At 41.1% G+C, this 26957-nt stretch overlaps 2 protein-coding genes across 5 annotated transcripts in view; one reads left to right on the forward strand and one right to left on the reverse strand.

Moving 5' to 3' along the window:
- Positions 1–26957, reverse strand: part of macrod1 (mono-ADP ribosylhydrolase 1) — a 131445-nt gene that overhangs the window by 60848 nt on the left and 43640 nt on the right. The window lies entirely within an intron of this gene.
- flrt1b (fibronectin leucine rich transmembrane protein 1b) overlaps positions 6398–26957 on the forward strand; it is a 32468-nt gene continuing 11908 nt past the window's right edge. Inside the window, exon 1 of one of the 2 annotated variants that reach the window (XM_086158181.1) lies at positions 6398–7680. The gene's annotated coding sequence lies outside the window, so the exon portion shown is untranslated. The remainder of the gene's footprint in view (positions 7681–26957) is intronic. The other variant, XM_086158183.1, reaches the window with a different exon arrangement.

Raw genomic sequence — 26957 nt, forward strand, 5'->3', positions numbered from 1 at the left:
TCTGGATTGGCCAGGTGTGAGGAAATGAGAAAGGAAGGCAGTGTTTGAACCTCAACAATAACAACACTACAAAGCCTTCAGGGACAGACTGTCTGAAGATGTGTGCTATTTTTCCATTTGTATGGTTCATTGCATCGAATAACAAAGACTCATAAAAGTCAAGCTTCTAGGAGAGATATCAAGGAGACAGTGTCATGTCAGGGAACTAATGTAGGGTGAACCTTATACCATTTTTTTAGCATTACTCTACATTGTTGACATTTTGGAAGAAGTCCATGATCATTTTGGATTACTCCCAATACAAATCAAAACCAATTTACTGAGAACCTGTGTTCATAGATATTTCCTATTAAAAACTCAATATATTTCATCATCCATATCTATCTTATTTTGCCATCCTGGATCCAATATTTTTGATTTGTTAGGTTTGTACAGACCTATGATAAGCTATAAATGACCATTGGTAGCATTGCTGCCCTGTGCGGAGATGCAATTGGGGGGAGCTCGAGCCTGAACCCTTCTCTTTCGGGTAAAGAAAGGCGTTCGTGCCATTAAACTTCTCGTGTGTGCATTATCATCAAGCAGTAGACCCACACATACAAGTGTGTTCACACACGGGGTCGTGAAGACTGTGACATGTGCGTAGATATACATCACACTTACGTGCAGTCACACACATACGACACACATATGATGCAGACTGTCAGTGTCTGGGTAACCATGGTGATGGCAAAGCCCAATGGTTTCTACTGAAACCTAGTTAATTAGTGAGAGAGTAAGAGAGAGAGTAATGTTGATACTCAAGGGAAAGTGTTTCACCATCTGTTAAAACCCACATGTAGTGTCTACCCAGTCCGCTGTGCAGTAAGTAGGAGGTGGTGGTGCGTGTTGTAGTAGGAGTGTCTGAGGCTCACACACGCCCTGGCCACGGATTTTGCATACACACACACACACACACAAAACAACAAGGGAAAAAAAAAACACACACACACACAACTCCCTTCTCCCATGGCACCAAATACATGGAGGCTTACTTTTCCTTTTTCTTATTGCTATTAGATGACTAATTGGAATAGCTAATACTGAGCAGCTAAATAAAGCGTGCTAACATCTGTTGCCAAGACACACCAATTATCGGAGTGGGGAAGGGATCAGGGTGATAAGTTATACAACTCTGGGAGGAGGGAGGGTGACTTGACAGAGAGTGGAGGAGGATAGCGTGAGGTGTCTGGGGACAGAGGAAGGGCTCGGAGAGGGGGAGAGACGGAGGGAGTGTCGGGGAGTGACTGAGTGAGTGACTGCGTGAGTGACTGCGTGAGTGAGGGAGAGATGGAGATGAAGTGAAAGTGAGTTGAGGGTGGAGAAGGGAGACGTAGGACTAAATTTGCTTGGAGCATAAAACAACAAGATGGAGTGTACTTCTGTCTTTGGAGGTAAGCAATCACACGAGGGGTGGGGGGGGCAAAGGGGAGGGGGTGGGGGGTGAAGGCGAGGAAGATGCATCAGCCACAGACAAGAGTTAAATACCTTTAAAACGGTCGTAAAGGAAGAGAGGGAAATGTTGATGGTGACGAAGTGGCTAATTCTGCATGTGGAGTTGTAATCATCTGTGTCGGTACGACCGGTTTAATGTCAGGGATATGGTGACGACGGTTAAAATCTGCTTCATGTGTAGCTTTGTTTAAAAAGCAGTCGTCCCCTTGTTTCTGTGGACCTTTATCTGATTTCCCTTCCTCTCTGTGCTCTGCAGTGTCTCCGTCCTATTCCCCAGGCCCCACTGCAACCTGTTTGTGTATTCCTGACAGTCCTGTTTCCCTCTCTATCCCACTTCCTAACCTCCTCACTCGTCCTAACTACCCTTATACCTCTTAATTTCCAGCCATTATTTAGTTGGCCCACTCGAGGACGCCAATCAATTTGTTCCTGTCTGTTCTGAGAAAAGGATACTTGCAAGTGATACAGAAACACAAGAAACACTAGACAATGTCATACACTTTTACCGAAGCTTACATCAGATATAAGTAGGGATAAACCACAAAAATGTGATCACAAATATGAACATTTTGCACGGGAAGGTAGTGAACATGATAAACAGAAAATTCATTTGCAAGAGCATGTATCGAGATGAAAAGATTGAATATATTGGTAATATTAACAAATTCTTCGCTATCCAGCGCAACATGTAAAAGTTCTATCCAATAATATAGACACGTTCTTGAGGACTCTGAGGATTTAATGTTTTTTTTGAACCTTCGGAGATATTACTTACTGTGTGCATATAATTTGACCCTTTTAGCAATATTTGACATCTCTGTACCCAATCTGTGACAAATGTCCTGTTAAGATTATAATGAGTAAACCTTCGGAGCCAAAAATGAATCCGCTTTAGACAAAACAAGACAAGAGATACAAGAAAAATGCAGGGTTTGTCAGGACTGGCCTTATTTAAGGTGGATTTAAAGTGATACAATTAATCCAAGTGATAATGATGTAGACAATCCTCCCATTCAAGCAAGACAATGTGGTGCTACAGGAAAACCAAAATGCACAATAAAATTCAAATCAGTTGTAATCTCTGAACCGGTTTAGATTTATTGTGCCATATGAAGCTACACCTCGTCAGTGCTCGACAAAAGTTCTGAAAACCTGAGGATTTTATGAAAAACGTGACTGAATTTTCAACATTTAATTCATTCATTTGTGAGACTCTGCGGCAGGTGAAAACAAATAATTCCCTTTATCTTATGAGACATGAAATTAAAAAGTATCTGGGACCTCAGAACCCTCGTCTTGTTTCGGAAAACATCTCAACAGGATTAAAGGGATAAGCCAGTTTCTCTGAGATAGCTTTGAACATTTGATTAATAACGGGGGAAAGAAAACTAAGGCAAAACAAAAAACAAGCACAAAAGGAAAAAAACGTGAATTAAATTAATCAATAATTTTCTAAATAAGTTGCAAATTTGATTTCTTAGTGTCATTAGACCTTTAGATTCCAATCTCAGTGTGTCCTGGATTTCAATATAGGCTATTCCGATTCCGATTCTGCATTAACGGATAGTTAAACTGATCAATTCAAGGATACGACTGGCCTTTTGGACTCTAGTCAATGAATTAACTTGGCAATTTATTTAAGCTGTCCTGTATTACCTGCATGCTTTGTTGGCCAAATGGGAGCAGCAAGAGCAAGTTACTTTTTTGGCAATCGTTACTCTGGAAAATTTCATATCTATCTCTTTGATATTCAAAACCTCCACTTTTCCATTATCTCTTTCTGTGCACAAAAAGCATTTGACTCTGAGAGACTGGCTTTTTAAAAGCTATTTCCTGAAACAGTTGGTGGTTGAGATTAAAACAAAAGTGAGAGTAGAACTCACTGCAAAGCTGTGGAGACATAAAGCCTGGAAAAAAATTATCTGTGGTTTCATCACAATGAGTGAGGCACCTTACATCACATACCGTCATTCGTTTCAATGATATTACGGTGTCTGGACGCGTCCAATACGCCGTGCATGACAAGATCCAGTATTGCAGTCACAGTTTAAGATGTTTTAAGGGTATAAAAGCAAAACAAGAAGCACCTTTTCCTCTCTTTTCATCAAACAGCCGTTTACACAACAAACTGTGGCCTTGTCTCTGTTGAGTAAGGGAGACTGTCAATACTGCTACAACCGGCAGCAGACTACCTTTAAAAATAGTTAAAAGTAAACACAAATGTCATAAAAATTTTCACTCAAGCAAAAAAAAAAAAAAAAAGTATAAATAAACTTGAATCAACAGCATTTGGAAATGTGATTATAGTGGTTTATAAAAAGCTGATATGATAGAAAGGAGGATGGTGGCTCAACATGTGTGGTCAAGCTCCAGGAATGGTCACCTTACTGCTGCTGTAAAAATACTTACAATGTGTGCTATTGATTTTGGCCCGGTAGACTAGCGAGTCACATGGGGGCTCAGTTTGACTTATACTGCTATTTATTCAGACCGCTGATGTTCCCATTTCAATTACGTCTCTAGGAATTGTGCAAATTCCACATACAGCAGCGGCAAAACGGACTGATGTTTGGGCTCCTGTGCAGCCTGCCTGCCTCTGTCCAACGGCGGTGGCATTCACAAACAGATAATGACGAATTTCCAAACGTTCAACATTTATTTTGTTCACGTGAAGACACATAGAGCCCTACTCTAAAGTCTGGTAGGAATACATGTATTTGGGATAAACTACAGCATATTTTTATCTAGTGATTCTTTACATACAGAGCAGGTCTGGTCCACGCTCTTTAAATTGATATACAGAAACCCGAAATTCCCAAGAGAGCAACCACTTGGACATTTTGGCGGCTTTCTGTCTCAACTAGCTGTGGTAAAAACAGTGATGAAATGATTTCATAAAACAGTAAGCACTAACAGTTACATTGTAACAGCTGACATGATACAAAAATAGGTCTAAAAAGGGTTTAAAAAGAATAAAAATGGTGGGCGCCTGGCGTAACTGCTGCAGTATATCAAGCCATGCCCCCTGGGAACCTGCAAAAGGAGAGAGCCCCAGGAGAAGATATGGAGCTACTATCGTGCATTGATGATGGGACAAGTGCACACCAGACAGGGAGAGTGGGAGGAATAAGAAGTTTTGTTTGTACAAAGTCATACAGTAACAGTTTCCTCATGAGTTAAGGTGGGGCCCCACCTGCCCTGCAATCAGGACGCATAGATAATTCCCCCGGCTGTTGGAGGGGCCATCTATTCAGCTAAAATGACAAGACACCATGCTGAGAGTTCATCTGAATAAATGAAAAATAGGTGTCAATTTGTCAACTACACAGAAGCAGGACTAATTTGGCTAAATCTGCGTTGAATTAGTCATTTAGATTGTTACTCTATCACCTGACTTTTATCCATATTGGAGGAATACATCACACGATCGTGTGACTCCATCGATTATCAACTCACTCCTGAGCTGCGAGGAGGTAAAATAAAGTAGCGCAAACCGCCTTTTTCAGGGAGTAAACAATGAATTATGGCCGTTTGACATCTTATCATATCGAGCTGTGTGATTACACCGGGCTCTCCGCGTTGCCTGTTTTTCTTTTCTGATTCGAGTGCAACATTTTGCCTTCAAGTCCGCCGCACCATGACTACTCTGGTAGCAAGTTTTCAGAAAATAAATACCTACAAATGTTCAACTGAACTGATGCCATGAGGGAGACCATATATTACGAGATAGGGCAAATAAATAGATTAAAATAAATAATTAACCACCCAAAACCAAAAAAAAAAAAAAAAAAAAAACGGGAAAAAAAACCCAACAAAAATAATCAGACGGCTAAATTAACCAATAAGCACAGTCTCTTTGGCACATAGCGTATGAATAATAGTAATTTCCCTTTCAGCATAATGAACATCCAGCTTTCACTTAATGACTAAAGGACCTTTGTCTTGATATGATTTGCTCACAAGGGTGACAAAAGTAATGAGCGACTGGGTGGAACCTGGCAAAACAGGAGGATAGACACAGTTCCCATTGAGGGAGAGGGGGGTGAACATCTTTCTTAACAGTTATTTTCAGTTAAACATCGGATATGCTCTAGGTTCTGACACACATTTCAAAATGAGCATCTCCCCATGCTGCTAGAAAAATCTCCCACGCATATTTAACAATTCAACTTTTGGTCATATGTATTCAAAAACCATCTTCAAACTGTGGATTTGTGATCAAACTTGGCCGAGCGGAGGTGCGCAACAAAGAGCGTGCCTTGTATCCGTCTTGTTCTCAAATTGTCAAAACATAGGCAATATAAGTTTGGTTGAGCTGCGGTTTCTATGAGCAACAGTTCTAGTTCTGAACGCTGCTTCAGAGGGTTGGGGAGGGAGAGGCACACGTAAAGAGCCCTAGAGTGTTCTGGCGATGCCGCTCTGGCCCAACCCCCCCCGACGGACCCGCAGTAGACCTCTAAGGATGCAATAACACAGAAAACACGTATGTGTGTGTGTGTGTGTGTGTGTGTGTGTGTGTGTGTGTGTGTGTGTGTGTGTGTGTGTGTGTGGATGCAGGGGTGCGGCCATGCTCTGCATTCAGGTCTTGGATGACGATCAGCGATGTGCGATGAGGTTCATGCCTGATGAGGCACTGACTTCCAAGAGGCAGGAGAACTGCCTGCCTCACTTAGTGGCTCTTCGCAGCCATTTTATGATCGCACAAGAAACTAGTGACACACAGTTGTTGACAAAAAAAAAAAAAACCTACATTGGAAATGCAGCTCATAAAACAAAAGTGTTTAAATATTTCAATAGGGATATACAATGGTCTAGTGATGCAATACAGTCTTAGTGCAGGGCATGCCAGCTGTCAGCCATAATTGTGTGATCTACACTGAGGCTCGACATTCCGCAGCCTCACCGCACGTCTCTGTATTTGAACAGAAAATGTGAAAATCAAATAATTTTGAATCAAAAACCATCAAAAATTGGTGGAGTTAAATGAAAAAATGCCTTTATCGTGTAAAGCACTGACAAATATAACCATTTCATTAATTTTTTCATTTTACATTTTTTTCCTTCCAAGATTGGCAAGTAGAGGCACAGGCTCGCCTGCCTCCCCCGACTGCACGTCACTGATGACGACCTTAGCCTCATGGCGAAAGCCACATTTGATTTGGTGCCGTGTATTTGTGTGTGTGTGTGTGTGTGTGTGTAGCGGGTGGTCTGAGGGCACACTTATTATGCAAATTCATAATGAAGTGCGGCTCCTCAATAAAAATAAGCCGTGATAAAACTGAGCAAACAAACATCGGGCGCACTGGCATTGACCATTCCCCATAAACGCCTAAAACAGATTAACGTTTTCTTTGTTTTTGATTTGACTTTCTGATCCAGCCGCCTCACAAAACACACAACCAAGGACGGCTGCGTTGTATTTTCACTTGGAGCCTGTCATCACCTCTAGCCGCTTCTCTTGCAAGTAAGAAACAATCCCCCCCCCCTGCAAAAAGGATCTGAAAATACACTCCAGCTCCCCAAACTGGCTGTATGGAGGCAGCCACTCAGCACTGACAGCTACGGTGTGCGTGTGTATGTGTGTGTGTATGTGTGTGTGTGTGTGCGTGTGTGTACCTGTCAGTCTGAAGGCATGGAGAGTTGTCGGAATTTGGTGGACCATGGTGACCTACTGAACCCTTGTAACGGATCTCATAGAGCCGTTGTAAAGTAGTACCCTCTTCACGCACACGCGTGCATGTGTGCGCTCTCCCTCTCTCTCTCTCGCTCTCTCTCTCTCTCTCTCTCTCTCTAATACGCGCACGCTCCCGTTCACTCTCATGTGCGCGCAGTCTCGGCGCTGGACCAAGACGGAGCAGAGGAAGAGGAGGCTGCAAGGAGCACCAGAGGCGCCTCCTGTCAAGCAGTTACTTAACACAGGTGGTTTCCAGAGACGGCCGGCGGGAGGGAGGGAGGACTCCGGGTGGAGATAGAGAGATTAGTTGCCACTGCTTTCCACCCCGGAAGATAGACACGGGATCCCACTGGCGTGGGTGGGGGTTGGGAGGAGGGAGGGGGGGGAGACAGGAAAAATAACAACAACACAGAGTGATGACGAGCCGATTTTGGACTTGAAAGTTGGCGTGGGTTCGATGTCGGAACCGAGGAGACGCGGGGACGGGAGGAGAGCGGACACTTCACCCGCAGGTTAGTCCGTGTGAGGGTGTGTGCGTGGGTGGGTGTGCGTGACAGCCACACGCTCAAACCCACGCCGGAGCGCAGGCTGACGCGGAGAGGGAGAGTGGATGCTGTGCCGCGCAGCTCGCTCTGGAGCGGGCATCCTTCCGGTACGCACTCCCGCCCCGGGACTTCACGGACGCGGCGAAATGTCTGTTAACTTGCGTGGACGTGGACCGGGGAAGTGGAGTGCGGGGAGGGCAGGAGGGAGGCGGGACACGGATAACAAAGGTAGGATGTGTTCGGGGGCTGACTGCCGCGTCCGCCGGGAGAGGGAGGCTCCTCTGGCGGGCTCCCGCTGCTCCACTGCTCCGGGTGACGCATTAACACTAACAGGCTTTTTACTTTGTGTGTGTATGTGTGTATGTGTGTGTGTGTGTGTGTGTGCGTGCGTGTTATCTGCTGGACCCATGGAAGGGAATAATAATAAAAAAAAAAAAGATTTAACAGCAGGGCTTCAGAGAGTTGGATGAGGAAGATTAAAGTGAGGGATTATACTTTGCAAGGATTCCCACTTGCATGCTTTTCTCCCGTCGTATTTCTTTTTTTTTTTATTATTATTATTTCCGCGCCTTTTCCTGCATCCGCTACATCCTGAGCAGTGTGTACGTGCGCGTGTGCCACATAGGAGTGAATACGTTCACCTGTGTGTGTTTTGAATTTGTTACGGGGTTTCAAGCCTATCTCCCCAACAGAGATGCCCTTATTACATTTCACTCGCAACCCCCCCCCCCCAACACACACACACACACACACACACACACACACACACACACACACACACACACACACACACACACACACACACACACACACACACACACACACACACACACACACACACACACCAGGCTTTCTGTGCTTTGATCTCTAACGTGCACACTAACACCAACAACACCCAAAATGTTGCGTCATCCAACTCATCTCAGTCGAAGTGCCTGTAAACATACATCTGCACACACTCCTATGTGTGTATGTGTGGGATTAGCAATCATACCAGGCCATATTGAATTGAGACAGCAGATTAGAAGGAGATCCTCGGGGTCAGAGCTGCACAGAACGTGGGATTAAAGAAGAAAGACAGAGATGGCTGGATAGTGTGATGGACAGAGAAAGAGGGAAGAATGACAGTCAAAGTGACCGAGTGGGGTTGTGTGTGTGTGTGTGTGTGTGGGTGTGTGTGTGGGAGGGGGGACAAGAAAGCGGCACAGAACATGAGATTAAAGTGTAATGTTCTAGAGAAGGATGGAGAAAGAGAGAATCCAGGGCAAGTCATGCAGTAGAGAGAACTGCACAGTGGCAGAATGTGGCAAGAATAAAAAAGAGGAGAAAGAAGCAGACACTCTTTCTCTATTGCCTCCCCTTTGATCTCCTCTTATTCACCCATCTGACTTGGAGAGTGCTGCTTATATAACTCGCCATTTCCACCACGGTGAAACCATAAAGGGTTCGGGGGGAGAAACACAATATGCACCTTTTGATATTGTCAAATTGGCAAACACTATTAAAAAATAGATCCCGGAGACAGAGGTTGTCAGTCAGCGAGGTAGCAGTGGTTTTTCTGTGCGCCTGAATGGCGGTATTTTTTTTAATCTCTCAGAATCCGTTGCAGGTATTATTCATATAAAAGGAGGAGGGCGTCTGCCTCAGCTGTTCACATTTTAAGAAATTCAAAGTAAACTGTTTGAGTTGCTTATAACGTGCTGTCTTCTAAGTTTAGTGACCACTTGTTTTGCACCGCATGTGGTGGCTATTCACATGCATGTAGAACAGTCCAGTGCTTTGCTGTTTTGTGTTATCCTCCCCTGTCCCTATCTAAATGCAAAAAATTATAACAGGCAGATTAATCTTTTAAGCAGATTTTAGACTTCTTGTATTTGTACTGCTGACTTTGCAAAGCAATTAGGTTGCTGATGGGACATCAGGCTAATGAAAAGTGACTTGGTCCTCCGCTGTCATCCGGTTCAACACAACAGATTACGGTGTCCTATACAAATATTCAGCCGCTGTGTCTGTGCAGTGACGTCGGCAGAGGACAACAGCTTGATTTGCCGGGGAAAGAAGTAAAAGGCATGAAGAAAAAAAAAAAAAAAAAAAAAAAATCGCTATCTGGTGTTTTTTCAAGCACATGTTCTATTTTTAAATCTGAACAGAACGAACACAGAGCATAGGTTTTGGGCATCGAGATGAATATTTTCTAGTGACCTATGTGTGAATGAGAGCATAAATCCCAATGGATGATAAGCCATGACTATCCTGTTACCTTTTTTCACATTTTGTATAATTATTTAGTCTTTGATAATAAACGCTGTAACATTGCAGCATTGTGAAATGGGGTTTTCCACTTATGTAATTAATTGCCTTTTCTCCATTTGCCTAAATACGCTGTCTGCACTAGCTTTACTTTAAATATAAGAAGAATGGAAGGCAAAAAGGGACATGCATAGGTGATTAGGTTTTGGTGTATTTAACAGAATTCGCCTGCAAAGAGTAGAATCCTTCATCTCTTGCCGGTCAAACATTTGTAAAGCCAAATAACAAAGCAGGCATCGGCAGATAGCGATTATATAAAGAATAACATCGATGTGGGTAATAATTTAGTCTATCAACAGTAGCTGTTAATACAGTATTGAGGTTTACATTACAGAGAAAACCCTAGATCCACTTGTAAGGATGCAAAATATATTATTATTAAGTAAAATGACTCTGAAGATGTCAAATTCGGCTCTCATCAGGGCAACACGACAAACACGACAGTTCTATTAATATATGCTTGTATTCCCATGCTTTGCTGGAATGCCTGTTGCCTACAAAAGTTGCAGTGGTGTAAACTGGCCTGTTTTGGCTTCACCCGAGCCAGCTCAGGGCTCTGCCAGCAAAATGAGCCTGGAGGACATGGACGGTTCAGAGTATTTCAGACTCACCGTTGCAGGTAGAGGCTCAATGCATCCTATTCTGAGCAGCAAGTCATTAAACCTGTGACACACTGACTACTTGTCACATATATATAGTCTGTGATCCAAAATATCTGACATCCAAAGGATAGAAGCCTAGGTATATGTCTACCTAGGTTCATTTAGGTCATGGTTAATCCTTGTCAAAATCTTATCGTGGCAACTGGACTTGATCGGTTAGCTTGAAGATGTTTTCTTCGAGAGGCTTCTTTGGTTCAGAACTTCAAGGGAAGAAAAATCAAGTCCGGTTGCCACGATAAGAGTTTGACACTGAGCAGCATCTAATAGTTTTTTGAAAGATTTATAAGCATTCACATGATATTTTTACTGATGACTCTTAAACAACCAGGTAGACCAGATGGATACCTTTATTGCTAGGATGTTGATGATTATTATTTAGATCTCTCACAATTGTGAGAGCGCTTTTTGCATTTATTCTTTTATTCAATTTACATATCCCTTAACCTGCGATCAGGGTTGCGGGGGATCCCAGCTGCCATTGGGCGAGAGGTGGGGCACAACCTGGACCGGTCGGCGGTTGAGACACACAAACCATATAGAGACATACAACCATTCACCCTCTCGTTCACACGTCTGGGCAATTTAGGGTCTCCAAAGAACCTGCAGCAGGTTTTTGGGGTGTGGGAGGAAACCGGAGAACCCGGTAGAAACACGTGCAGACATGAAAAGAACGTGCAAACTCCACACCGGAATAAACCAGGGACCTTCTTGCTGTGAGATGAAAGTGATAACCGCTGCCCCACCATGTTGCTCGATTATGAATTATTACAATTATTGCAGATGTTGATACTTAAACACAGGCGTTGATAAACCTAAAATCACCGATGAGATGTGAGAATGAAACAAATGGTCGTCTCGAAAACCAGACCGTCCGACAGGGAGCCGTGCAAAGCAGAACAAGGCCCTAATGTTCGTTATTACATGTTCTCCTTCTTATTGTTGACGTAAAACTATTTGTTGGTAAACCTAATTTTTCGAATGAGCAGCACGGCAGAAAAAAAGGTACTGTCTCGCTGAGCGGTGGGAAGTGATGTATTTTACACTGTCAAATGTAAAACCCTGCCAGTGTGACCTTAGGAGTTAAAAAATATGGCGTTTTCTTCTGAAGCGAGGGCAGGCTCTCCCCGGTGGTGTCCATTCGTTTACCAGCGAGTGGTCACATGTCACGGCGAGCGGTGATTAAAGCAGTCGGTTGGTGGCCTGCGGCAGAGATGTTAGGTGTCAAAAGAAAGAGATGACTCTGCCTCATGAAATGTGTCTGGGGCTATTTGACCCTCTTTTCTAATATATGTGTCACCTGTATGACTTGATTTTTTTCTAAAGCGTCACCTGCAAAACCTCTAGGATTGACGTACATCTTTTCAGAGACTGTCCTCAATGTTGTGTTCAAGCCTTAGGCTATGACATTCAACATTAATGTTTCACTGCAAAATATAAATTATTGAACAGTATAACCAGAACTGGGCTGTTACTAAGCATATCGATGAATGTGCCTTGACATGCTGTTATAATTTCCTTTTATGGATGACTTTATATTACAGCCATTATAAATACAAATACAAATAGCGCTTTGGAGTATGCTTTTGCATTGTAGCGATCTTTCTGTCTAAAAAAACATGTAAGATGAAAAATCAATGAATCAAGTATTCAGTGATTTAACTTTGAACTTAAAATAATATGAACGCATACAATGTTTAATTACTCTGAATAACCCCATCAAAGACCGCTGTTAATAGAATAAATAAAACCAGGTGAACTAACTCAATAATAAATTTGATGTAACTCATTGTTTGCTCAACCCCTGCATCAGAATGATTCCTCGCGATACATGAGGGGATGTAAATGCATCAAGGTTGGAATTCTGCTCCGACTGACACGCTACAAAGTAGAGTGATTTACAACGTACTTCAAACAGAACAACGTGCACGTTAACAAATGATCGAATCACATGTGCCTGCTCCTCTTAGACTGTTTAACCCGGAGGCACACGAGATTACAAATAACAACTTAGTCATACATTTAACAAGGGATGACCAGTTAAAAACAATTGCATCAGCTCCCCTGAAATGCACGTCTTTTACTCTCGTCATGCTTCTTACTTGTGTCTCTGCACGTGGCGCGAGCAGGGCTCTCGAGGAGCAGGACTTTGTGTTTCCCCGCTGTGCCCAAAAGGCTGGAGGCTTGTGGAGTCACTGGACTGTTACGGTTTCATCTCAGCCTCGGAGCTTCAAACCCAGAGCCCATGTCCAGATCGCGTTTTTTTTTTTTTGTCCTTTTCTTAGCACAAAAGTGTGTACTTGATCATTTTGCAGTGAAGACCGTGAAGAAAAAAAAAATGCACCTGGCATTTTTTTTTCTAAGCACTCTGCCTTTTCCTGTTAAGTAGCTCTGAGCATTTTTTGGGGTGGCGTGACCCGGGTGGCTGAGAAGCCTTCAAATATTCTGCCGGTTACTTGCCGATTCACAGTTACTCGAGAGACCGTTTCCAAGTAGACTTGAGACAGATACAGGACTGTAATCGTCCGTGAGGCTTTGCCATTTAAATATATGAATGTCTGGGCAAGTTTGCCCTGACATTCATCCTTTGACACCTCTGCAATCCCTGTGCAAAAGTGTGTAAGAATGGAACAGGGTTTTTGAAAGTGGTCAAACTGGTCAGTAGACGACAAAAGTATTATATAAATGCAGTCCATTTACCATTTTTCCACCGATGCTGAAAATCACTGAACTTTCTTAAAGGGTTCCTGGTTTTGTCACTGGCACGGTTTTAGTCAACCCAACATATGGCATGACGTCACTCTCATTAACCAACAAAATTGAGCTTCTTTATTCCAAAATGGAGTTATTCTTAATTATATGATAAAATTATGTTAATGAGAAAAAAACAGACAAAGGAAGGCTGCAGCGACAGCAGGACATCAGCATTATTCGGTCAGTTCTGACGGCTTTGTCTTTAAATACGTGCTCATTGAGTAAGAGAAAAAAATTACAATGCAAGTAACAAAGACAACAGATGAGGCCTTGGTGTCATGGAAACATGACACGCACATGGGGGAAGCGTGTTTTTATTTTTGTTGATGCAAGTGGTTTTTTCCCACCACTACATTACCACTAAATAAGATGTCATGAGGGCGGACCCAAACACTGTAACTGTGTTAAGGTTTAACAAGGTTTACTCATCACCAATCGATGCTTCTGCTGCATTTAGTCATTAAAGAGATTAAGCAACAGTGTATGTGAGTCGGTTAATGAGCATAAACAGGAAGTTTAGTTAAGCTCATTGGTGTCAGTCATTCAATTACAAGTGTAAATGATACACAAGCATTCGAATTTTATGTTCTTTTTCTTTAACTGCACATTAGGTTCGAGGAAGTCTAGAATTATCTGGGGTAGCAAATTGCAAGACCAGTTAAAACAAGAGATAGGGTGGTTAAAAATACAAACAAACATGGAATAAATAAATAAGGCCAAGCCAGGCAGCTGATTCTGGAATCCCCTAGCCACCACAGTTGCACATAGTGAAAAAATACAATTTCCTCCCCCCTGATATTAATCCTCCCATCAAATGCCTAAAAAAGGCTTAGTGCAATTTTTTTTTTTTTTCCAAAGGCTGGCTGTTGTATTTATCCAATATTTTCTGAATGAAATGAAATAAATATATGTAAGGAATCGGTCCCTCTGGGAAATGACATTTTCTGCAGTATTGCAATAATCAGCAAATTTAGCTTGTTTTCCTCCACACCTATAAACTAGTAAATGAAAAGCACACCAAGAGACAAATTACAACAATTACAGGATATTCATTTAAATAACTGTCTGAAACCTATGGAGAGCAGAAACAAATAGTACTCTGCTCTTGTAAAAGCAAAAAAGTGAGGAAATGTCTCTTGAACTGTACCTAATATGGAATGATTCCAATCAACACATCTTACACACACGTACGCACGCACGCACGCCCTAACACACACACACCCACCCACCCACACACACACACACACACACACACACACACACACTCTTGTATTGTAATCATGAGATAGCAGTAAACCCAGAAAGGTTTTTTTTTTTTAGCCTGCCGTCCATTTTCTCATTTATCCAAAAATCTAGTGCAACACAAAATTAATTCCGCCGTCTGGTCTGCAAAATGAAGTATGAATAACACATACAATTGTTAGGCCATTTTCACCCAACACATTTGCATAATTTTACACAATTTCCTTTCTACTAATTATAATGTGCACACCACTCTCCCCCTCTATATACAAATCAGTGTTGTTTTCTCTAAATGACTCCAAAGAAATATGCTGCCATTCATAGCGTGAGATTATGGTCACTACTAAACCCCTGCTATCGTCATCATCATCATCAGTTAACCATGTCACATTATTTTCACTTTAGGAATCATGAATTAATCTCTGAAAACGCTCCCCAAGATTCTTTGTTCATTCAAAATCGGCGTACCTGCTTTCATTTCAACATGCTATGTTAGTCAAATTTCACAGGGGGTTGGTGTGTCAAATAAAATGCAATGCCTTGAGATCAGAATCAAGCACATAGCAAGAATATTAGATTTTTTTTTAGCAGATCTAATTCAAACCTGTTGAATATGCAATACTTATCTCTCTACATCAAAGCAATTCTACCTCCCTAAATTAAGACTTTGATAATCTACATCAAACTCAGATTATAATCTGTTCTACTGTTTCCTTTAATATACAGTTTTCCCTTTCATACTGAGCATCTTTAGAGTTAAAAACCAAATCTCATTGTGCGACTTGCTCTGGAAACACTCGTCTTTCCTATTCTATTCTTTTCTGTTCCATTGAAGGTATTTGAATGAGTCCTGCAGCATATGTACAATCGTGTGCAAGTGTATGTACATTTTCCCCCGCTCATACAGCCTACTTTGACAGAAAAGAAAGAATAGTGACAATGTCAACTGTCCAACACACACAAAGAGAAAGGATTAGTGTTTGCTTTTTACAATTCAACATAAAATACATTTAAGAGTAGACAATTCACAGATCAACCAGAAATGAATGGTGGGGCGTAACTTTTAACAGTTATGTAATCTACCGTAAAGGGGAGTGCGGCGCTGAAACTGCTTTTGAGATTATGTTGTGTGTGCCTCCTGAAAACACACGATTAAAAATAACCTGGAATGAGTATATGCCACAATACAAGCCAGAAAATAATCTTTAAGTGATGTATTACACAAGGGAAGGTTTTAACAATTTAAGAGGCTTTCTGGCACACACACACACACACACACACACGCAAATGGGCATTGGCCTTACATTAGGCTGTTTTATATTGCATTACAATTCTTTTGTGTTTGTGTGCATGTCAGTCCATTTAGAGAAGCCGAGGCCTGGTGTGGGAGACGCAGGGATAGCAGGGCTCACACAGAAAGACCTTCAGAGGAAGGCTTGTGTTTGTGCAGCAGGATGAATTCACAGCACCTGGCACCTCTGATTAAATGCCACTTCAAATACCGGGCATAACAAGAAACAAGGAATTAGCTGTTACATTAAAAGTGAGATTGTTGTGACCCCCCCCCCCTCCCCTCCGAAAAAAAAAGACATTACACAAATGGCTTAACATGAATATTATAAATGAATAACATCAAAGTGATATTTTTCAATGTGAATTTGTCTCAAGTAGGGATTATTAGGTTTTCTTATGGAATAATCACTTATTTTAAAGTATCTGCCGCCTAATGCAATCAGCCAGCAGTTCTAAAGAACCCTGTTAAACAATGGCGGCGATGTGAAAGAATGAGGATTGTGCCAAATTCAGATTATTTTGCCACAAAGAGACTAATGGTTTCAACTCAATTAGCATTAGTGCTCACTGCTTTCTCTAAAACAGGTGTAAAAGTGCATATTTGTCAAAGTCAAATACTGGATAGAAGTAATAATGATTTTGTTTGTTTACTTTACAATGGATAATGCAGTAAAACATATAATAATTGAAGAGAAGAAAAAAAAAGAAGACATGAGGTATGCAATAAGCCAAGAGTAAATTTGAGGCAAAGAGTAATTACAGTTCTTTTTCCATCGATTTTTGGATCAAATGCCCGGAAAATTAATGGAGAGGCTCAGATACGCGAGGGCTCGTAGGTAAACCAAGCAAATTTAGCTGAAGGTAACAGATTATGATGAGCTTACAAAGGTAGTAATTTTCGTATTAAACATTTAATGTATTGTTTCATTAATACTTGTTTTGTGCAACTATCTAGATTATGAAACGTGATAGACTCAATAGATGGGTTTTTCTCAATAGAGACATCTGCAGGGATTTGTTAGTGCATGTTAATACCAATGTATTTCGGATGCAGAATCTTCATGATGGAGTCAGTGCAACGCAAATTTTCATAGTTTTGTGTCTTGTTTTCAGGCCAAGTAGAAAAAAAAAATGAGTATACCATTCAATTGCACTATTTAAAAGATTTAATTAAAAACAAATTCAATATTCAGCTCTGATGGAATTTACACACAAAATTCTGACATGATGTCTTCCATCTAAACTTAAAGTGCTACATAATGCTTTAAACAATTTGAATTTCCTGACATGTGATTTATTTTCTCTTTTTATTTGTTGGTTTGTTGATGATTTTTGTTTCTTTCTGGGATAGTGTCTAGCACATTCTTGCTCTTGATTTATTTATTTTTTTAAAGCATTTCATTTGGATGATGGAATTACGTCTGGCTAATTTCAGCTGGTGTTAGCTGACTTTTCAAGGTTAGCAATTCACAATTTACCAACTGCATTCTCTCATTACTTTTTTAATAAGCAGCATGATTACATAGAAATTAAATAAATTCGTCAATATGCCAAAAAAAGTAATTTTTTGTATGAAGTGCAACTGTTGAGACTTTGAATATAATTCTATGAGTAACAGTTATCTATTGCAAGAAAAAAAGAAGTCCACTATAAAAGATCATGTCAAGGTGATATTCAATTTTTATTTCCACTTGTTGCAGAATTTGCTATGCATTAATTTCACTTTTATTATTGAAATCATGTGTAGATGAAAATGCTCTGCTTTTGACTGAATTTATAGAGAATGCCTTAGCTAAATAAATACATACAGTCTATATTAGCTGTTTCAGAATAAACAGAATTTCTTGATTTTGTCTGATGAATGGCAGATTTACTGTGCCTGTATCTCAGCGCATAGCCTTCAGATTCATTGTACGTCAGTCTCAGTGTTGTTATTTATTTATTCCAATTTTTCACAAAACCAGCACTGTAGTGAGTACCGCAAGAAATGGGGGGCACGTAAATAGCTGAGACCCAGTTACTGAGCCATCACATCTTATGGTGTGACTGTTTTTGCACTTATACTAAAAGTGGAATCTCCAGATTTGGACCGGAAAGCCAAATTTCCGTTGAAATGAAACCAAATGCAAAAATTACCTCTTCGTACGCCAGCAGAGTCAAGACAAAGAGTGGAAAGCATTCAGTGACACATTATCCAAGACGATAAAAGAACAAGGTAAACATGCACAAGAGTCAGTTACTGCCTAATCCACACAATCAGCATTGCATGGCAGGATGGTGCTCAACTGTGACAGACTATGCGCTTGGCCTGATGTATTCAATTCCAATAGATCTCTCTCAAATGCAGGGATTGCGGCTTGACTCAATCACAAGAATAAGGTTTGAGAATTATCTGCAACCTCTTCTACACTGCTTTCACTTTCTCTTGATAATGAGAAACAAGGGGCAACACTGTAAAAATAATGAATGACTCAATAGTGACAGGTGTTGCATTAGTTCCTCTACGTTGCAAAGTGACAGTACGCTGCACAACAAATATCCTCTACAAGATTTCTTTTCTTGACACAAACAAAAATGAGCTCCCGAGGACCCTTTTTTTTCTACTGCAGATAATGATGAAATAGAAGGTGACAGGAAATATTAGAGGAAGAGATTAAGTGTGGTGGGTGAAAGGTAACAGAACCTGTCAGGTGGATCTGAACCTTTGGAAACCTGCCTCAGCGTGCTACTTGGAAGCTCCACATACGTCCTAGCTTACTGGATTTAAAACGGCTTGCTTCAAATGTCATCTCTCTCACACACACACACACACACACACACACACGCATACACACATAAGCTAACCTACCAATAACATCAAAAGACTTCAGTGCTTCTGCTTGGAAGGCATAAGTGCCAAGTTCAACCTAGCAAGAGTTATTTTGACCTATCTAAGGATCAGGTGTGTGTGTCTGTGTGTGTGTGTGTCTGTGTGTGTGTGTGCATGCAGGTGTAGGTATAGGTGTTTGAATGTGGTGGTGGTTCCAGCCTGTAAATTGCTCATGCGCATACCTCATTCAAAGCAAGAGACAGATGATGAGCGTGTGTGTAAATGCTTTGAGCGAGAAAAACCCTCACTCATATTTAATGGGATTATTTATCCACATACTGTCATGAGATGCATGCTGGGCTGTGTGCAAATGTGTGTGTTTTGCTGACAGATGGGGTATATCATATCATCTCATATTACTGGGAGTAGATGGGTATCTGCGTCTTTTTTTTTAAGGTATGTCTCCTGCACGAGTTATAAACCAGTTATAAGGTATTTAAGGTTAAAATGTAGAGCCAATATCATAGCAGTTTGTTTTTCAAAAGATGCAGTCGGGTCATGATGTGAGGGAGGCTCTACCTTCACAGCTGCTACCGCATATGTTCGTATGTTTTGGTTGGTTTTTTTTTTTACCGCAGATGGTGGACCAGGAAAACCATTCCAATGTTATGTGGGAGTATTTTACTCACAGCTTTAGGAGTGTCAGTCTGTTAAACCTGCAATAAAACCTACCTCACCCTGCCTTAAGGTACTGGCTACCCACTCAAAAGCTTTCCATCTCAGAGGGTTTTACTGATGTCCCATGGTCTAATTGGGGTTGCAAAGGCCTTACTGTCCGGCTAAGGAAGCATTAATTTGTCGTCACTTTTTGTTTATTTGTTTATCTATCGGTGTATTTATTTTCATCTGAAATCGAGTCATTTAATTGAAAAGGTGAATTTAATTGAAAGAATTTTTGCCAGCAGCATCTTTAAGATTGACGTGAGGCGAGTGGGTGAACTGGCCGGACAGATTCGTCCCCCTTGCCTCCCTGCAAAATAGTATTTGCCGTGTAAAAATCTGCACGACATCTCTGCAACCCACCGTATGAGGCCTGACTTTTAACATTTTAATTATAAGCTGGTGCGCCTTAAAGTGAAACCGCGAGCATTTTCAGTTTTCCGGCTATATTTATGCAAATCATCTTCACCCCGGCTGTCACGTGCGTATCAGGGTGCACATTTCTGCCAATCTTTGCCTCTTTCAATGATTCCCTTCTTTGCCTTTTCTCTCGTGACAAGCAGGGTCCTTCTCATCCACCGCAATGCTCCCCTTTTCACCTCCTTTTTTCCACTATTCAGTCATTCCCTCCCCAACACCTCCTCCAGCAGCAGTCTCTCCCTCCTCCGCTATTCATTTTCTCTTCAGAAACATTTTTTTTTTTCTGTTGCAAAAAAAAAAAAAAAAAATTCACAGCTTACTTTGTCTCCCTGCCTCTTCTCCTTCCATCTCTCTCCTTTATCTTCTCTCTTTCTCTTCTTTTCGCTCCCTCTTTACCCCGTCTCCTGTTCTGACAGTAGGTTTTCAGGACCCATTCCCACATACCACTGGTTTCACAGTGGTTTGCTGTCACTTTGCCGATAGCACAGAAGTACAGGGGAAAAAAAACGGCAAATACCATTCCCCTTGCTCACATACACACAGACTGTGGGAGAAATGAAGCGATGAAAAAGATTTTAATATGCATGGTTTGGAAATATCTCAACATTCATTCAGATACACCAGACTGTAATAACCTGAACGTATGCGCTAAAGGGGATTATGAGCAAGTGGAATAGGGAGACAAAAGATAGTCTGCTGTGGAGAAAACAGAGGAGGAAATGCAGAGACCAGGGAAAAACAAATGAGAAAAGATATTCGGAAGGAATGTGTCAGATAGATGCTGAAGAGAGAAGAATGAGGTAGTATAGGAGGACGAATGTCGGAAATAATAGCGGACTCGAAACACCTGAACATATAGCCGCCTGAACGGAGCATACCGTATAAATAAATTCAGAGATAATTGACGCAATTGTGAGCGAGAAGAGAGAAATGAGGGAAGCAGAAAAGACAGAGAGACAAAGGCTGCAACAGAGTGTAGGTGGGATCTGGTCTTTTCACAGTTTATAATGCTGTTGTTATCACCATCACTGATGAGAAGAAGAGAAAAAAAATAAGCTATGTGAGTATCAGAGAAAGTTAGTGCCGGAGCCTCGGTCAAATTAGCGGCTTGTGTCCGTGTGCAAAACGGCGTAAGCTGAACGTGTAGGTTTATTTCTATACCTGGGGAGAAGATCTGGCTCGTGAGGCTGATAAAAACGACACGATAATGACCGCACCGAACACATTTGACCGGACGTTTATCAGCACTGCGACATGTTTCCCTTCAATGCACGCGGCGATGAAATGCTCTCATTTTTTGAGCGCTGCCTAACATTCCTGTAGCTGTAATTTAAGGGACTCTAGTGCTCAGCTACAAACAACAGCACAGAGCTACATTTCACTGCGTATTGCATCTTACAATCTCAATGTGCCAAAAAACACAATAAAACAGATCAAATGTGAAATAAAAATGATAAGAACCTCGGCACATTATTTCCACTTAGAAGGTACTTTACTGCTCTAGCAGTACTATTACCTCTGTCATTTATTCGATGTCTGAATGGAGGAGTCTGGACAAGATTATTGCCCTACCTACTAGAGGACTGTTACACACCTCTTCATGTATTTGCGATATTATTTTCTGCTCCAAATCCCAGACAAGACACTTAAAAGCTCCAGCTTGGGCTGCACAAGTGTCTACAATTCATTGTGTCACATTATTGCGAGGAAGAAGGGCTGCCGTGTTTTGCAAACACAGCAAGAACATCAGTGATTTAATGCAAAAAAAAAAAAAGAAAGAAACAAGATTAATTGACCAAACTTTTTAAGCATCCCCTTTTTCCAATTTTTAGCATCACTAGCCCATATACACATACAACATCGAAAAAATGAAATAAACTGCACTATTGCACTGCTTTCTATGTTCCTTTATTAGAATTAACATGGAACAGTGTTTTATTTTCATAATCAGGCATAAACAGCTGCAGTGAATTCTCATTTACACGTTAAATGAATATAAATGAGTATCTGAAGAAAGTTCCCCAAAAGACTAGGATCTGTAAGGTTTTTATTTTCAATCCACCATGAATAAATTAAAGTGGGAGAAAAAAATTGTTTAACCATTTTATAAAATGTGTGAACCCTTCTACACTTTTCGCATTTTGACTTTATTTTTAGAAATAATCACAGCTTCCATGAGGACCAAAAACCCTGGAAGTTAAGCGCCACAGACAGGTGATGAGACCACTCACTGTTATACGTTAATTAGTGTCGTTTGTCTTGCCGTGGAATAAATGAAAGGAAAAGTAAGCAATAATGATAATTTTATTCTTCAGCAAATTGTATATTTAAAGGAGGAAAAAAGCAGCATATTGAATTTTTTCCCTCCTCTCAGAGCTTTGCTGATTATTCCTGCTCTGTCTCTTCCCTCATCTCATTTTCTCTGTCCAACGCATGCTAAATGGAAGCTGTGTATTTCTGCGTTAAAAAGCAAGTCACATCCCTCTCACTCCTTTTTAGCCCCTCTTAAGAGTCGCTTCCTCTTTTCTTTTTCATTTCCCACCTATACCTTTCTCTTACTTGACATTTTTTTTTTCTGTCTGCGTCTATCCCACCCTGCTCCCTCTAGTCTTCGTTCCATCCAACCCGACACCCTCCACTGATTTTGCTAGTGTTGGCCTTCTGAGCCTGACAAGATTTCAGTGTGTGTGTGTGTGTGTGTGTGTTCCAGTATCTGTGACTTCAAGCATAGATGAAATATGAGCTGTTAAATATGAATGCTGGGTTATGTTGTAATGCCGCGTAGTCGCATCACTCATGCATGGAGTGGTCGTGAAACATGTGCGCGTACATACATGCGCGGCCCGCATTTGCTGCGTGTAAAGGAAGTTTTGTCTGTTTTGTCGTATTATTTGCATCACATTTGCTATCAATTTGTCTGTGCCACACGCAGTCAGTCATGAGCCCGCACACGTACACGTACACACACATAGAAAGGAAGGCCCAGGATTCAGGCTTCACTGACTTTAAACCTTGCACGGGCTGATGGTAATTTCTGCCTCCAAATTACAGTCCAATGGCTTCATAAATCTGCTGCCTCCTCCTCTGCCCCCCCCCCCATCTTCCTGCCTCTGCCTCTCTATCTTTCGCTCTTCTCTGCCATCCCTTCTCTTGTCCTCTCCCCCTTTTACTCCAGCCTCACTTCATTTTTCCTGTATAAACCTCTACACCCCTCCCCTCCTTCACGCCGCCTCTAATTCACCATCTCTCTTTTGCTTTCTCCCCCCATCACTTGTTTCCACACACTCCTCTCTGGCACTGGCTCAGTAAATGAGAAACAGGGAGGCAGAGATGGGATTGTTACGTGTGTGGGGTAGTTAAACAGTCACCATCACACACACACATAAATCCATAAAGATACAAAGGCACGCCTACACACACACAGACATACGCACGCATGCACACAAAACACACACAGTGTGGATATAGGCATATATGGACCCATGTCTACAGTCAAACATCATAACCAGCACATTACAATTTGATGAAAGACAAGCATTTGTGCAGCCATATATTTTGTGAGCTTCCGAAGAGACTTGCTGCAAACACACCACATATTTTTTGCGAGCGCACACATGGCCTTTTTAATGAGTGTGTTCATTTTAGTGATAGTGCCCCTTGGTGAAACAGTTGCCAATATCGAGCCCCAATGGCCGGCCCAAGTGTTCTCTGGCCAGTTGTCTTTATGGGCCGTGGAGGGCTGCAAACACCCCCCCCCCCCGTCTCCCTCACTACCAATTTAACTGCTGCTCTGCTGCAGCCGACAGACACAAGCTATGAATACATGGGCATAATATGCATAAGCACACAATGTAGACACCAACTTACGCATTAATACTAAAAACACAGATAGACACCAGCAAAGCAGAGGCCAGTGGAGAACAATAGGACCGTCTGACAATGGGACTCAGAGGAATTCTCTTCTCCATATTAATATTCAGCAGAGTGGATGTAGAGTGAGTGTGTGTCAGCAGGGACGCATGCTCATCAACCTCGCTAACACTGGGGTTAGACAGCCGCATGATTACAAAGTACTCAGACTTTGGTCCCCAGCCTCATAACTATTAATCCCTAGCTCCTACTCCCTCAATTCTCGTCTCCTTGCTTCGTACCTTACACAGAGCGAGCGGACTGCCAAGTGTCACAGCTGTCACATTTCTTTGCTTTTCCATTTTCCATTTTTGTCCCAAGCAGCCTGACGGAGCAAAGGCTTGATGCAAATGGAGATTTGATGTTGATAATTTTCTGGCTAATCCCCGCTACAGTGTTTTTAATTTGGGGAAAAATGCAGATATAATACAGATGGCAGACATCAGAGTAGGGGAACAAAAGAGAGTCTGGATTAGCTTTTTTGAATAAATGCAGCAATTTTTTTTCCCATTTACTTATTTTTGGTTTGGGTTTTATCTGATGGTCCTTTTGTGACTTTAGTTTGCACGACAGTTGTTAAAAAGAACCAAAAAGAGGAGAGTATGTCTGCAGAGACCACTTATGCAAACCTTAACACAACAGATAAACACAAATTGCACACTTTTGGGTCCCATTCCCATGCGTTTTATGCGTATAACTTGTAGGGGAAGCAAATAATGGTGGAAGAACATTTTCCTTAAAGAAGTTAGCTTGCCTATTTTCTTGCCAAAAGGTGTTACTTTTCTTTACTTTACAAGTGAAATATAGCAATTTGGAGGAGAACAAAAAAAAATAGATTGCGTCCTCTCAACCCCCAATCAAGATGGGGAATTCACAAGAGAGATCTCGACCAGAATTAAAGCAATTATTTAATTAAAGAGAAAATGTGAGGGTTCTGGAAGTAAAATGAAGAAATGGGAATCATTCATCCAACAGGGGATGTTGTATGTTGTGGTGACCTTTGGCCTATTTCATAAGGAGTACCCCCAAAACTGCCCACTTTGAGATTTTTAGGGTAATCACAAAACTCTACAGGACTTTAGTACACAATAAATTTGGAGTAATAGTTGATCACGACCCTTGTTAGAGGCACAATTTGACTGCCTGGTGACCAAACTGGGACAGATTCCAGATCCTGACCACAGATGGACCATCCGTCAAAGGAGACAGTCTTTGTGAGTCTTAATATGAAGCGTAAAGCAGCGTGCTCACCATGGCACAGCCTCAAGTATGGGCCAGTTTGAAAATGTTAGCTCAGAGACATTTTTTGGTTGCACCCTCATGTTTATTATGACTATATTTTTTGAAAATGTTCAGTCTAATTACACGTGTTGCTTTATTGATATTATGCATTGATTTTATTTTTATTTTCAGCCAGATAGAAACTCAAACACATACTAAAACGCCTGTTTAAGTTCAAAGTTCAGTTCCTTTTGACAGTCATTTGTACATATCTGTTCCGTAACCAGCATTAGGTCATTGTGAGATTTGCATTGAGAGATGTGCATCCAAAAACATTATAAAAATTTAAAGAAAAGACACAACATTTCCTGATAATTCTATCCACTAAGCTGAAATTAAATAAGCAAATACAATATATAAAATACTCTTTTGTTTCTCCAAACAATCTGGTTTTACATTGTGCTCCTCCTATCAAGCAATAACTAAATTAAAAAAACAGTTGAAATTGAGACACTGCAGTTTTGTAGGTAAAAAAATCCCAAATTGCTCTTAATTAAGTGCACTTTAATTTTATCGGGTAATTTTTATGCTCCTTATTTTCCATGATTATTCGTGGTTTAAATAATCTGTCTGTTTTTTTCAATTGTTTTCACTTCAATTCAATGTCTGGAATACGTTTACGTGCACTATATGGGTCTGCATCTGATTGATGATTTAATTTGTGCAGCAGTGCAATGCATTTAATTAAATTGACTGACGATTTGATGAATCCAACAGAGTTAAGACTTCACTGTAAAAACCCTTAAGACCCTAAAATATATAAGACTATCAGAATTTCAGAATTAGATTATCCTAATCCATATACATATATGTATATTTGAAGTCTCAGACTGTGAGTTATTATATGTCATTTATAGAGGTCACCAGAAAGGGTTAAAATAAATGCGGCAAAGTTTGCTGCATCTCACCACTTTTACATACTTATCTACACACTTTTATCCAACAAATTTGTTGTGTAAATTTGACATGGAGTGTTAGAAGCATCTCTCAAACTCACTAAAAAATACCTTGGCCTCACCGCAAACTATGCACAGCAATATAGCCAATGAAAAAATACAATAAAACAGTTCTAAAGAAATGCAGGAGACAGCTGAGCACCATTATACTTATTGCTTGCGATTTATTGCTTGGCTGTTTTATTGTTCTTCATTATTTTTATCTCAGTGTGCAACAGTTGAAAATTAATTTTCCTCAGCTGCAAAGGTCACTGGAAAATGAAAAAAGGCACCCATTGCATTGATTTATCAAATACTGTAATTATTTGCATCCTCAAGTCAACAAAAAGGTTGTGATTACAAAGGACCATGTTCACGTCAAAGTCTCCAGAAGTTCTCTCTCCTCAAGTGAATCTCTCACAAAACTATTTTGCATCCTTCCTTTCCCCTTGTTTGCCTCACTGAGTTTTCATTTTAACGGTTGGCTTACTCCTTCTAATTATTGCCACTTAGCACAGTCACTATTTGATCACCCTAACGGGAGCTAGCATAGTAAACAGCTCTGCAAAAATAGGAAATGCTTGAGATGGCCAGAATCATATATACGGTTTATGTGTGTGTGTGTGTGTGTGTGTGTGTGTGTGTATGCGTGTTCCCTTGAACTGGCTTGTGCAAGCAAGGACAAAATGAGAACCGGAGAAAAAAAAAAGACAAGTGAGAACACTATGATCTCGCAGAGGCACAAGTTCAAGAGCCTGGAGGCCACGGAGTCGTCAGTGACTGGCTCACAAGAGCAAAGTGATCGTCCCCCTGAGGAACGGCTTGTGCTGTGCTGTTTCTGATTCACACGACCACACAAGTTCTACATGAAATTTGTGCCGTGACGGGTCAATCAGAGAACGGGACCTAAAA

This window comes from Fistularia commersonii, chromosome 13, assembly GCF_037954325.1.
Source record: "Fistularia commersonii isolate RoL2024-O1a breed Wild chromosome 13, RoL_Fcom_v1.0, whole genome shotgun sequence".
Taxonomy (NCBI): domain Eukaryota; kingdom Metazoa; phylum Chordata; class Actinopteri; order Syngnathiformes; family Fistulariidae; genus Fistularia; species Fistularia commersonii.